The 14,114-nt window shown below is 44.1% G+C and overlaps 1 protein-coding gene across 42 annotated transcripts in view; it reads right to left on the reverse strand.

Annotated features, from left to right (window-relative positions):
• KCNMA1 (potassium calcium-activated channel subfamily M alpha 1) overlaps positions 1-14,114 on the reverse strand; it is a 731,637-nt gene that overhangs the window by 284,568 nt on the left and 432,955 nt on the right. The gene's annotated exons all lie outside the window — the stretch shown is intronic.

Raw genomic sequence — 14,114 nt, forward strand, 5'->3', positions numbered from 1 at the left:
CAAGAAGGAAAGTGACAGGTCCTTCAGTATTTCTTTCAAATCCGAAACCAATTCAGTCAAAGGACAGAAGGCACATATTCCACCAAAGGACAGAAGGCTTAAAAAGATTAGATAAACAATTGAAGAGAATCCTTTGTTTTAGGGCAACACTCTGGAGTCAGGCTAGGGTATCTCCTTTCCTTGGCCTTCCTGGGACATCTTAGCACATGTTTAGCCTGAATACATACGCCTACTTTTTAAAATTTCTATCTATTGGCCTGACATTTGTCTTTTTCAAGCTTTCACAGATAGTCTAAGGCACCTTTTGAGGGATATGCTATCTCGAAGAGTCAAAAACAGAGCTTACATTTGCCGAGGTTCATTCACCAGGATTGAAGGAGGCAGAATTCGGAGGACAGAAGCTTCTGTGTGTTTCATTCCTAATTTCTCCCACTAGGGGGCAGAACCACACAACAAATCTTTTCAGAAGCGTGGCCTAGAAAACGCGGTCCTGCTACAGTGAGGGACTGGAGAGAGTCTCTGAGGGCCAAGAGAATAGACATTTGGGGCAGGTCACTGTAGGGAAAAAACGTGTGACACCTGGGTTTCCCTCAGATCCCTTCGTGCTTGCACTGGATCCCTCCTCTCCACCAGACTAGAAGCGCTTTTACTAAGGGAGTAGGGTGGGTAGTAAGCAAAGGCTATTGCTCAAAATGAACAAAAACCAAAAATAGGAATGAGAAGTCTTGAGACAACGTGCACTTTGCTCCAAATGCAAGAACATTGGAAAAGGGATTTCTGTCCCAGTTTGCAAACTCAAGTTAAGTGTTGTAAGTCGCCTAAGATACTCACCCACCACATTATGGATATTTATTGGTGAATCTGCTGTAACCTGTTTAGTGTTGTCAGCCGATGTCAGGACATACATAGTCTTTGTAAGGATGCTGGACAATAGATGTGGTAAGTGGGAAAACAGTCTAGTATGACTGTTTCCTATAGAGAAGAATTTCTGTGTCCCAAGCAGAGAGATAATATTGCAGCCTAGACCAGTTTTTAAAGGGCAAGTCACTGCGGCCAAAGATAACTGTTCTCGAGGAGGAGGAGGAGGAGGAGGAGGAGGAGGAGGAGGAGGAGGAGGAAGAGGAGGAGGAGGAGGAGGGGAGGGGGAGGAGGGGGAGGAAAGGAGAGGAGAAGGCCCTACTGGACACTGAGGATGTGTCTACATAGCAAGAATCTGCCAAACATGATCAGCTGCTAACATTTTAAGGGGGAAATTCACTCCCCAGCTAGAGACAACCTTCATCTGGCAGGCTTCACTCATCTGTTATCTTCCTATCCCTGGAAACATCTGGGTTTACAAGCCAGGGTTTATAGACTTGCCCTTCCCACAGCAGGGGAAAGATACCTCACTCACAGTCTAAACACCAAGCCCCGTACAGCAACTAACACGTGTACTTGTTTTAAGGTCTGTGGAATGAATGAATGAGGATGATAATAGCAGTAACAATGGTGGCATTTAATGGAGTCTCTTCACTAGAACCGAGATTCAGGGAAGGTGAGTGAGGTGTGCCGGGAGCAAGCACCTGGAGGGGCTAGGGCTGGACCGGGAGTACCTAGCAGGAATGAAAAGCTCGGGCTCTTAGATCACAAAGACCCGAGTTCGAATCCTTGCTGAAGTCACACAGCAAAGGAGACAGCTCACCTCTCAGAGCTCCAGGGTCTCTTATCTAGGGCTGTTGGGAGGATCAAATGAGACAGGCAGGTAAAGAGCAAAGTCCAACACCTGCTACACAATACTAGGTAGCTCTAGAAATAACAGCAATAGCATGGGCAGAAATAGGATGTTACTTTATTACTATTACATTTCTTACTGATTTCAGAGGAAAGTTTATGCCCAGTTTATCAAAACCGATCAGTAGGGACCACGTGCAAAACACTGTGGCAAACAGTTAGTGGAATGTAAAGGAATACATAACACAGCTGTTATTCTAGAGCAGGGATCACATCACAGACTTTCAATAAAGAGCCAGATAGTGAAGATTTTAGGCTTTGGGGACCTAGATCTCTGGCTCCCTGCCCAAGATAAGATGTAAATAAGTGGGTGTGGCTATGTCCTAATAAAACTTTAGGAAAACAGGCAATGGGCCAGCTTTGCCAGTTTCTGATCTAGTTCATCAGCCAGGACATGGACTTATAAAAATACTTTATACATGACTTATAAAAAATATAGTCAACTTTGGAAGGGAGACCATGAATGATTCAGATGATGGCGGTTTCAGAAGGGACGAGATCGTAACTGGCTGCGTTCAGGTGAGCACAGAGGACGGATGAGCATCAGTTGCTAGCCAGGGGGTGGGGTCTACCAGAGTCATGGAGTTGGGGCATATCTACAGCGGGGATCGGGGTGGCTGGTGAGTAAGCTGCTTGGTGACCACAGGGAAGAAATTCACCGAGAGAAGTAGAAAGGGAGGCCGCGTGAGAATATGAAAGGCAAAGATTGTGAGATTGAGTTTTGACAAAAAGGACGAATTTGTTCTGCCCCTGGTCTGGCCGTGGAAAAGTTCTGCAATCCACCCAGGAAATAATAAGTGAGTGGTACCCTCTGTGAGGTGGGTTGCTAAATTCTTATCTGGCCTTAAAGACAGAAGTTGAATTGAGCAGTTGTTACTTGAGAGCAAAGTGTCGTCAAACCGGTATTTGATTTTTATTTCTGGTAATACAATGTGGCTCATGAAAAATGGAGCTTTGCTCACCACCTGTCATCTGCCCTTTCTTTTGCCAGCAGGCCCGGGTCCAGGCTGGGGCATCTAGGTGTCTCCAGGTAGGATGCCTGGGAAAGAGTGTTTGTTGGAATAAATTATCCTGGGGGTGGAGAGGAGTCAGGCTCTATCATTCTCCAGAAAAGGGAGCTGAGAGGCTCTGTCCCGCAGGGAGGGAGGAGGTCTGGCAATAGCGTCTCAGAGCTGCTTCCCGTGTCCACTTTCTCCCTACCTGGTCTGCCAGCCAAGTTGATCCATCACGGCCCTATCTCATCAAGAAGAATCAAGGCATCTATTTTTTCAAGATGATGCAAAGGTAAATATACGTCCAGTCCTAGAGATTTAGGTTGCTTGAGAAGGCTGTTCCAATAATACCCCAGATGAAGTACAGCCATCTGGAGAGGTTTTGGCATCTATGAAAACCTACTGCTGAATTTGTTCCTTGAAGACATTCATTTTGAGATGTTATTTCCAATTTGGCATATAACAGAGCTGTACACGTCAATGAGGATTTAGAATCCCTGCTACCTACAGAGGGCATCTTATTTAAAGCATGCCCTGACAAAGCAATATCAAGGGAATACAGTCGGAAATCTCTTACAGAGGAATAATTTCTCTAGAAGCAGTTTCAGCCAGAGCAGCTACCAGAGCAGCAATTAGCTCCCTGAAACACATCTAAACTTTCTGCGTGCCACTTTGCTGGGGCTGCCTTCCTTCAGAGCCCAGTCAAAGGGACGGAACTCAGTGAGTTCATTGCTCTTGCCACACAATAGCAATCCAGTCCCAATGCTTTTTCCCAAGGCACATGGCACCACTTAATAGCCCTCTCCACCCCAAAATAGCTCAGGCAAACAGTACAGCCCATAATCTCTAACCTGACACTATTTCAAGATGGACCAATGGTGGTAACATAGACTGTTTTTATTTATTTGGCTACTTGTATAGAATAAACCAAGAGGTTCAGAAAAAGGGGGCTGGGGGAAAGGGGAAAAGGTGTTTTAAGGCCAAAACCAAAAGTAGTTTGGAGGCTACTAAGTTATAGAAATTGTATTAACTCAGTTTTTTAAAAAAAAATGGATTGGGTTATTTTTCTTCTAAATTTCCTTTCTTACCTAGGAGTACCAAAGAACTTTCTGTTTAGGGGGCTTTTCACCTTTTCTTAGGGGACTGGAATGGGAGGAAGCTGCACTCAGTATTTGCTCTGATTAGACAGGGCTGTTAGATTAATTTTTTGTAAGTGAAACTATAATGGCGAGTTAATTTTATAGCTTGAAAGCTAGCATAATAGACCACTGAGGAACATAAACCTTGGAGGTAGAGTGCCTGGGTCCAAAGCCTGGCTCTGCCACTTACTCACTATATGACTCTTGGCAAGTTACAGAACCTCTCTAGGCCTTGGTTTCCCCATCTGGAAAATGGGGCTAAAAATGATCCTTATTTCATAGTGGTGTTTGGAAGACTGCCTGGAATAATTACAAATTGTACCTGTACATGTACAAACACACATATACATACACACATGTAAAGATGTAAGATGTGAACAGATCCAACACTACCCTAGTTACGGAAGCACCTTCTCTTTTAGAGCACATACTTCTTCTCTCTCTTTCTCCATCTCCAAAGACATCTGGCCCCCAAAAGGGAAGCCACACTTTTCTTTTATTGTTATTGTTATTATTGTTATTGTTTTATTGTTATTGTTATTATTTTAAATTAAACCACTAACTACAGGGAAGGGTTTACATAGAAGGCTTTGGGTTTTAGAGCATCTGTGTCCAACTGCCTCAGGTCACCTCTGGTGGTTCTCAAAGGCCCTTCCTTCTAGACCCTGGACAATGGGACCAGGAGACCCCTTGGGGTGGTGGGGGGAAGAATGGGGAGTTTATGGTCATAGCGGCTGACTCAAGTCAAGTTATTAGATGTCAAACACCTTGTGGGAATGCGAAGTGAGCCTATCCTTGCCTCTGACTAACTGCCAAGTATCCACTGACTTTGAGCCAGTTTATCTCCCCTCCTCCAGCCTACTTAATCTCGCTCTGATCCAGCAAAGTCCAGAACAGTCCTGTAGGGGGCACCAGAGACCTTTCCTTTCAGAGCCCAGAAGGCCATTTCAAAATGCAGCAGTAGAGTCCTGGGGAAGAAGCTGGAGCTGGAGCCAGGCCCAGAGCCTCTTTTGTGCAGTTGTTGCCTACTGAGGCCTTAAATAATGTAATCTGGATAGGGTGGTGGGGAGTCTCACTTCGATGGTGTACATCTGTACATCAGTCCTCTCATTAAAAATCACTTCAGTAAACATTTGTTAAGCTTCCACGGTTTACAAGGGTGTCCCAGACATACAAAAAGTAAAAATTCATGGTACGTTCTATCACAAGACACAGTCTAAAAAAAAATTGTTAATGTTTATTTACTTCTGAAGGAGAGAGAGAGAGACAGAGCACGAGCAGAGGAGGGGTAGAGAGAGACAGAGACACAGAATCGAAAGCAGGCTCCAGGCTCTGAGCTGTCAGCACAGAGTCCAATGCGGGGCTAAAAGTCACGAATGGTGAGATCACGACCTGACCTGAGCTGAAGTCGGACGCTCAACCGGCTGAGCCACCGAGGCACCTCTCTCACAAGACACATTTCTAGAGCAGTGTGGTCAGGTGGAATTCTTGTGATGATGGCAATGTTCTGCATTTGTGCTGTCCAACACCACAGCCACTAACCACACAGTGCTAGCGAATGCTTGAAATGTAGCTAGTATGAATGAGAAACAGAGCTTTGAGATTTTATTTAATTTTGATTAGTCTACATTTAAGTAGCCCAATGTTGTTAATGGTTACCTTACTGGACATTTCAGTCCAGACTAGAAAGACTGGCTACTTCGAATACGGTCCCCAGACTAGAAACACCAGCCTCACCTGGAAACATGTAGAAAGGCAGAATATCTGGTCCCGCCCAAACTTCCCAAATCAGAAACTGCATTCTAAGACCTCCCAGTGTTTCACATGCACATAAAGACTAGGAAGCACTCTTCTAGGGAGAAATTAACTCAACGTTCACAATTAGAAGATGTATATACATGGTTCTCAACCTTATTGCATTTTTGATGCAATGGAGAACATTAAAAAATGCTGAACCTGGGTCATATCCCCCAACCCAGAGACTCTGATTTAATTGATTGGAGGTTTGGTCTGAACATCATGAGTTTTGAAAACCTTCTGGGGGATTCTTGTGGACAGCCAAATGTATAAGCATCCCAGAATAGCCTAGGACAGTGGTTCTCAAAATTGGGTGAATATCAGCGTGGCCAGGAAGGTGTGCAAAACAAAGATTGTCAGATTAAACTCTGGGAGCTTTTGATTCATTGGGTCTGTGCTGGGTTCTAAGAATCTGCGTATCTAACAAATTTTCAGGTGGTGCTGATGCTGCTGGTATGGGAACCACACCTTGAGAACCACTGGACTAGTAATTTTAAAAGCATGGGCTCAGAAATCAGATTGAACTGGGCTGAGTCCTGGAGCCACACTTACTACCTGAGAAAGTTACGTAACTCGCAAACCTCAGTTCTCTAAATTGTAAAATCAGACTATAGCATTTCCTCATTGGGCTGCTGTGAACATTAATTCAGATAACGTATATGAGATGCTGAGCCCAGTGTCTGCCTTTAATAAGCAAGTAATTGTTCATTATTATCATCCTTGAAAGAAAACACACTCATTCATTCATTCATTCATTCATTCATTCAACAAGCACAAATTATGTGCCAGGCACTGTTCCAGGCACCAGGACACAGCAAAAAAACAGGACGGTCAATGTTCCTGCACAAAGGTATCATGGAACTTGTATTCTAACTGATAATATAACACAGATGATAATACTGCTTTTATAGCACTAATTGTAAGAGCAAAAGAGAAAAATGTCAGGGAATTCATTCCAACTGGAAAAATGGGAAGGCTTTACATGGGTGGTGAAGTTAGGGCTGTGCCTTAACAGGGAGAGGGATGCCAGCCAGTGAGATGGGGCAGAAACTCACTCTGCCCTCAGCAGAGGGAACACACAGCAGGGTAGATGCAATTAGCAGCCTGGTGGACCCCTGGCAGGAATTGTAAGGGGCAGGGGAGGCTGGGAGTCAAGTCTGTGTGCCTGGGGCTGCCCACAAGGGGCTGCCTCTACTTTCTGGCCAAATCATATTCGGGGTTTTATGGTTTTGTTTTGTTTTGTTTTGTTTTGTTTGTTTTGTTTTAAGTTTCAATACACTGAAAATTCCTGATGTCAGGAAACAGGAATTTCACTATTGAGTACTTTTACCAAATGCAGAGGCCAGTCAACAGAAGGCTAGATATTAACCGCACCTCACTTTACCCGTTTTGGGATTCTTCAAGCAAGGGAGTGGCCCTGGGGACAGACACCCTATGATGTAGAGGGCAATGGAAAGCCTCCTAAGACTGCAGCTGTGCCCTGAGAGAATAACGAGAGGAAAGGTGACTCCACACGCTGCTTTCCCTGGGAACACGTCATAACTTGTCGCCTCATCTGGCATTCCAAAATTCTGGTTTCTCTCCATTCTTTAAAATAAGCTCCAGAAAAAGCAAGAAAGCATGAATTCTAAGGAAAGGAAGCTTTTAAGCAGGGGGCATGTAGACCTAACATGTTCCCCTCAATTGCTGCAGCCACGTGGGAAGCCCCCCCCCCCCCGCCGACCAGAGCAAATGTTTAAGAATAATGAATAGTAGGCATATCGGCTGAGTAATTCACCAGGTCCCAAGAGGAGGAGGAGAAGAAGAAGAAGAAGAAGAAGAAGAAGAAGAAGAAGAAGAAGAAGAAGAAGAAAAACACTATGTGGAAGTGAAGAGAGGGGGGAAGTTCTCAGGCTCCAAGCAAGATTTCCCCAAAGGTCTCCTCCCATAACAGGGTAGAAACGTATGACAAGACAAGGGCGTGGAGGGCCCAGAATGCCTACTAGGTCTTTTGGACTCCAAAAGACTGTGCAGAGCCACTGGCTCCATGATTTGGGGCAAGATACTTAACTTCTCTGAACCTCAGTTTCCCCTTCAGCAAAATAGGAGTATTAATAATAATACCGCTTTTGATGGGCAGAATAATGCCCACCCCCCCCCCCAAAAAACATTCATGGTAATCCTCAGAACCTGGGCATATGGTAATTTACATGGCAAAAGGTAATCACAGTAGCAGACAAATTAAGGTTACTAACCCGCTGACCTTAATTGGGGTAAGTATCTTGGATTATCCATGTAGGACCCCAGTATAATCACAAGGGTCCTTAGAAGTAGGAGCAGGAGACAGGAGAGAGACAGTCTGAGGAAGGTGATGACAGATGGCAAGATCAGTGAGACGTGGTAAGAGGACTCAACCCAGGGCTGCTGGCTTTGAAGATGGAGGAAGGGGCCCCAAGCCAAGGAGTGTGGGTGGTCTGCGAAAGATGGAAAAGGCAAGGTAAGAGAACATTCCTCTGAGCTTCCAGAAGGGAGCACAGCCCTGAAGACTCTTGCCCCTTAGTCCAGAGAGACCCAAGCTGACTTCTAATCTACATACCTGTAAGAAATAAACTTGTGTTGGGGCACCTGGGTGGCTCAGTCAGTTAAGCATCCGACTTTGGCTCAGGTCATGATCTCACAGTTCATGAGTTCGAGCCCCACATTGGGCTCTGTGCTGACAGAGCTTGGAGCCTGCTTCGGATTCTCCCTCTCTCTTTGCCCCTCACCCACTTATGCTCGTTAGCTCTCTCTCTCTGTGTCTCTCTCTCAAAAATAAATAATATAGCATTAAAAAAAAAAAAAGAAAGAGGGGCGCCTGGGTGGCGCAGTCGGTTAAGCGTCCGACTTCAGCCAGGTCACGATCTCGCGGTCCGTGAGTTCAAGCCCCGCGTCAGGCTTTGGGCTGATGGCTCAGAGCCTGGAGCCTGTTTCCGATTCTGTGTCTCCCTCTCTCTCTGCCCCTCCCCCGTTCATGCTCTGTCTCTCTCTGTCCCAAAAATAAATAAATGTTGAAAAAAAAAATTAAAAAAAAAAAAAAAAGAAAGAAACTTGTGTTAAGCCACCGCCATTTGTGGCGCTCACTTGTTACTGCAGCAAGAGGAAACAAACACATCCATCTTGCGGGGCTGTGGGGCTGATGCCTCGTGCAGGGAAGGGTGCTTTCTTCTCTAGGACGGCATTATCATTGGTGGGCACCTGCTATCCTCTGCACAGGGTAGGCTGGTCTCCTCTCCCCTTCGAAGCGGGCCACTGCTCCCCAGTTTCACCCACCACGGCAAGCCGGGCTGAGCTGGTGCGTTGCAGAAGCCTCCTCGCGTTCCTCCACCCACATAAGTTCTTTCTCCTGTGAACTCCCACGGCCCTTACAGCCTGTACCTGACAATTTGGGACTTAATTATACAGCGGGCAGTGTTACTTGCTGTTGCTGCATGCGTGTTTATTTTGGTTCTAAAACTAGATTGAAACCTCAGTCTCAAACAGGAACTACGTTTTGTCCTTTTGTTGTTGTTTTTGAGGATCTGAACTTTTTTTTTTTTTTAAATCCTGTTTTTATCACCTTTTGACACAAAAAAGGTACTACCCGGGCATATATTTATAAGCAGATATCTTAAATCATTTTAATTGCCTTGTGGCTGGGCACTAACTCATTTTTCTATTTTTTATCAGAGTTCTCTATTTTCTAGCAGTGTTTTCCAGAGGTGCTGAAGTCTAACATGGGTTAGAGGAACAGGTACGTTTATAGTTGACAGTTTTTCCACCCTGGGTTCAAGGCCTGGGGCTCCTTACCATCCCCTGATTTCATTAATCAGAGAAGGGGGGCAATGTTGGAGATCATAGTAAAACATAGTAAAACAGGGTGGCCAGACATGGTCCCCTCATCTCAGTGCTGAATACACAGTAATCACTCAATAAAAGCTAGCGAGATGAGTGGCCAGTGAGTGCATCATTATTTTTTCTCTCCTCTCTCCTTTTAACTACACAAAATGACCCTCAATGAAACCACATAAATAAATACACAAAGGAGGCACAGTCTGTTGACCTACCTTGGGGATAGAGTTCCCCCCAAAATGAGACAGACAGAAGAGCTCTCCTCAGCATGTTATTCTAGTCTCAAAATAAAATACATCTCTCATTTCAAGGTACATTTATTTTAGTGAGGTAGGATAAGGATTTGGTGAGAGAAACAAAAATGAATAAGCTGGTGTGTGTGGGAACAGGAATTAAAATAAGCAGAGACTTGCCGCCTGCCAACGTGGATGTCCTCACATCCCGCTGCCTTATTTTTGGTTCCATTCTGGTTTGTTTTCTTTCTTGGTGCTTTAAAATATGATAGGTAGGTTAGAAAGAGAAGCCTGGGATCATCGTGAACCCCGTCCTAGGTACATGGCATTTTCCTCTCACTGCCTCACAAAATCCCCTCTGCAACCCTGTGAGGTGAGTACTGCCCATTCATTGGACAGGTGGAAAACTGAGTTTAAGACAGGTAAAACAACCTTGCTTAAGGTGACCCATTGGCCAAGCCAAGATGTGAATTGAGGTGGTAGCCCAGAGCTTGGCTCTGACCCACTCTGCTCTATTGACAGCATGTGTGGAAGCCTCTAGTCTCTCCCTCTCTCTCAGGTGGAACAGATCTGATCCCCAAGGTGCTAAGGTACCTTGGGACTCGGGAGACACCGGACAAGCTCTATGTGTTCCCCAGGTCCTAGTGACAACTCTAGAAACTGAAGGTGGGCAAGGACGAGTGGGATGGGGATGAGGAGTCATGAGGACGTGTGTTCTTAAATAAGAGCTCTTCCCCTCCCTGCCTGCTCTCAGTAAGGAGAGATGGAGAAGTGCCAACAGAAATTAGCCAAATCAGCTCAGTCACCCCAATGCAGTCCTCAAAACCCCCAATCTTTCGAGGCTAAGGACAGAGGCAGAAGAACAGCATGAATACAGACATAAAATCAGATCAAATCTGGGGCAAATTACCCCTTCCACGTCTTCCAAGGCTACGCAACCTGGGACAAGAGCTATCGTCGCTGAATCTGTTTCCTTATCTGCAAAATGGGGAAAGTAACTCCCAGCTCACAGGACTTTTGTGAGAAGTAAGTGAGTTCATATATGTAAGGGGCTGATCAGAGTTCCCAGCACATGGTAGAACTGGAATTAGCTGTTATTATCAATACACCATCAAAGGCACTAAGATAATACATACATAAAGTAAACCAATACAATACTATATAATATGCAACCATACATTATGATAAGAAGTCAAATGTGGTGTGCATTTTGCTCTGGCGAAGGTAAGGATGGGGGTCATAGCCCTTGTTCTGTTTTGCACCCACATGACTCCAGCTATAGCGCAGCCCCCTGTGTCATAGAGCTCAGCAGGTGTGTGCAGGAGAAATAGAACAGACTGCACTTTTCCCCAGCTTATGCCAAACCTCAACCAGTAAAGGCAGCACCCTTTCATTTTCCAGGAGGAGGGTAGCACTTCCTGAAATGCCCCCCGTTTAATGGGATTATTCCTTCTACTGTATAAGCCATATCTCATGGGAATGTTCATCTTATATTTGGCAGCTCATCAGCACAATAATTGTTTCACGATGTAATAACCCATGTATTAAATCAGACACGGAAACCTCCTTGAAATATTATTCTACTGAATTCTCTTCCATAACAGGAAGACCAGTGGTGGAGCTCACCCAAGGGGCTGAGAACCACAAGCATTTCATTAAGGATGCCTTCTCTTACAAGGGGGGAAAGGTTATTTGTTGTTGGTATTTTTATTATGATTTTATAGCCCAAAAGTTTGTTGGTCTGTTTTCAGTTTCAACACACTTATGCTTCTTAACGCACTGTATAATTTGCCTATTTACTAGGCTCATTTTTTTCCTGTTCTTCCCTCACTGCAACATTATGGGGTAGGATGCTATTTTATTCACTGTTGTTTCCAAATCATCTGGAAAAGTGCCTGGCACATAGTAGGTATTAATAAATACTGTTCGATTGAAGCACATTTTAAAGGTTTAATTTTTGAAGAGAAACCATAGCAGATGCAAAAGTATATCTCATTTCTCTTCTTTTTTCTTTTTCTTCCCCTTTTCCTGTTCACTCTGGTGGATTTTTCACTAGATGAGAACACCAAGCCAAAAATCAGGATTAAATCATTCCCAAGAAGGCATGAATTTTTAAAACATCCAAGTTCTCCTGACACAAAGATGCTTTTAGTCTCACAAGGAGACTTGGCTCTATACCCTTACCCTGGGGTGAGATCTGCTTGCTGCACAGGAGGGTGTCTCCACCAGTCATGAAGGACTATCCTCAGTCACCTAGGACCACAGGGGACCAAGAGAGAATGGAGCTTGACATAAAATTCCAACTCATGAAGTGTGGGGACTAGGTGATAATTTAAGTCCAAACCTCCCATTTTTCAGAAGGGAAAACTGAGGGTCCAGAAGCCAAGTGGTTGTTCCAGTGTACAGAGTAATTAGAAGAGAAGAGAAGAGAAGAGAAGAGAAGAGAAGAGAAGAGAAGAGAAGAGAAGAGAAGAGAAGAGAAGGCAGGAAGAGAAGGCAGATTCCTTTCCCTCCTCCCTCCCTCCCTCTCTCCCTCCTTCTCTCTCCCTTCCTCTCTTCTTTCCTCTTCCCCTTCCTTCTTTCTCTGTCTGTCTGGAGTTTTTCAGGGTCTGTGCACGCTCACGGGTACATGGGTACATGCGTGTGTGTGTGTGCACACATGCGTGTGTATACTCTTTGCAACAGGATGGTCTAGGATGAACCATGGTTAGCAACCCATATGTAATTTTGACTCAGGAATGTTGATGGTTTGATTTCACCAATTTCCCAGTCCTTCCCAACAACCTAGATGCCAAATTTCCCATGAACAATGCAAGAATCCTAGAGACATTCTGAGCTGAAAGTACCTGAGAAATCATCTAACCGAACCTTTATTTTACAGATTATAAACAACAGGCTGAGTGAAAGAAAAGTGAGCTCCCCAGGTCACAAAGCCAGTTAACAGTCAAGCTGAGGTAGCTGGGACCCTCAGTACCAGAGCATATTCAGGTTACTTCTCAGATTTGTGAGTGGCTCTGATGGTTTCATCAAGCTGGCTGGAAAACCCAATCTAAGCAAGCAGGCTTCAAATCAAGGATGATGACTTTTCCACTGAGTGAATGAATACAATTCTAATGTGAAAATCCATCCAAAATAGAATCCTTATGGGATATACACACATAGATACACACAGATATGTGTGTATGTGATTATTGCATACATCATATACAAAGGGTGCTTCTTTTTTTAAATACTTGATATGAGGCATGTAATAAATTCACAATGCTAGCAAGGACATCAAAAACATACTGCTAGTGGAAGCATATCTTGACACAACATTTTTGAAAAGTGAACCATCAATTTCTGTACAAACTAAAATATATGCATGCTTTGATTCAGCAATTACTCTTCCAGGAACCTAGAACCATCTAGAGAAATAAAATTGCACAGATGTGTGGATGAGGGTGTTTATTAAAACATTGTTTACAGTGCAAAAGGAAAATAATCAGGTGGTCCATCATTAGGGCTGTGTCCAAATGAACTGCAATACAACAATTTGTAGAATTCTGTGTAACTCTAATAAAATGAATTATTACAGAGCTGAAGGGATGTCCATCATTTATTTGTTAGTGAGAAAACCAAATTCCAGTGCAATGTCATGGACACACATATTTGTACAAAGACCACCTCCTCTACAACATATATATATATGTACACATCCATGTTTGTAGCAATGGGGCATGAAGGAAAGATATGGAAGTCTATGAACATTGACCATCCCAGAGACAAGGCAGTGAGAACGGGGAAGACATGATTGATATTTCCTTTATACATCTTTAAATGTTTATACTGAATGTAATATACATAAAACCTTGGTTTGCGAGCATAATTGATTCCATAAACACACTTGTAATCCAAAGCATTTGTATATCAAAGCAAATTTCAAGAACCGTTGGTTCAGTTGTGATCGTGTGACATTCAGCCTCACATACGACTCATATTGCAAGGCATCGCTCGTTTATCAAGTTAAAATTTCTTAGAAATGTTTGCTTGTCTTGCGGAACACTCGCAGAACAGGTTACTTGCAATCCAAGGTTTTGTTTCTATTACTTTGAAAAAAAGTTGAGGTAACACCAAAAATTTCTAAAAATACAGATTGGACGCACAAATAGTCCTCTGAATCCTGTTTCAGCCTCCCTTTCCCCCGGTAGACCTACGGCAGCAGGAACACTCTGAGAGAATTATTCAGTGCAACAAAGAGAAGCTCAAAGCTGTCTCTCTATGCCTCTGGCTGCCATGACCATCCTCGAGCTAACTACTTCTCCTGCCAAACTGTCTTGCTCGTAATGCAGGAAGTC

Source organism: Felis catus, chromosome D2 (assembly GCF_018350175.1).
Source record: "Felis catus isolate Fca126 chromosome D2, F.catus_Fca126_mat1.0, whole genome shotgun sequence".
Classification (NCBI taxonomy): domain Eukaryota; kingdom Metazoa; phylum Chordata; class Mammalia; order Carnivora; family Felidae; genus Felis; species Felis catus.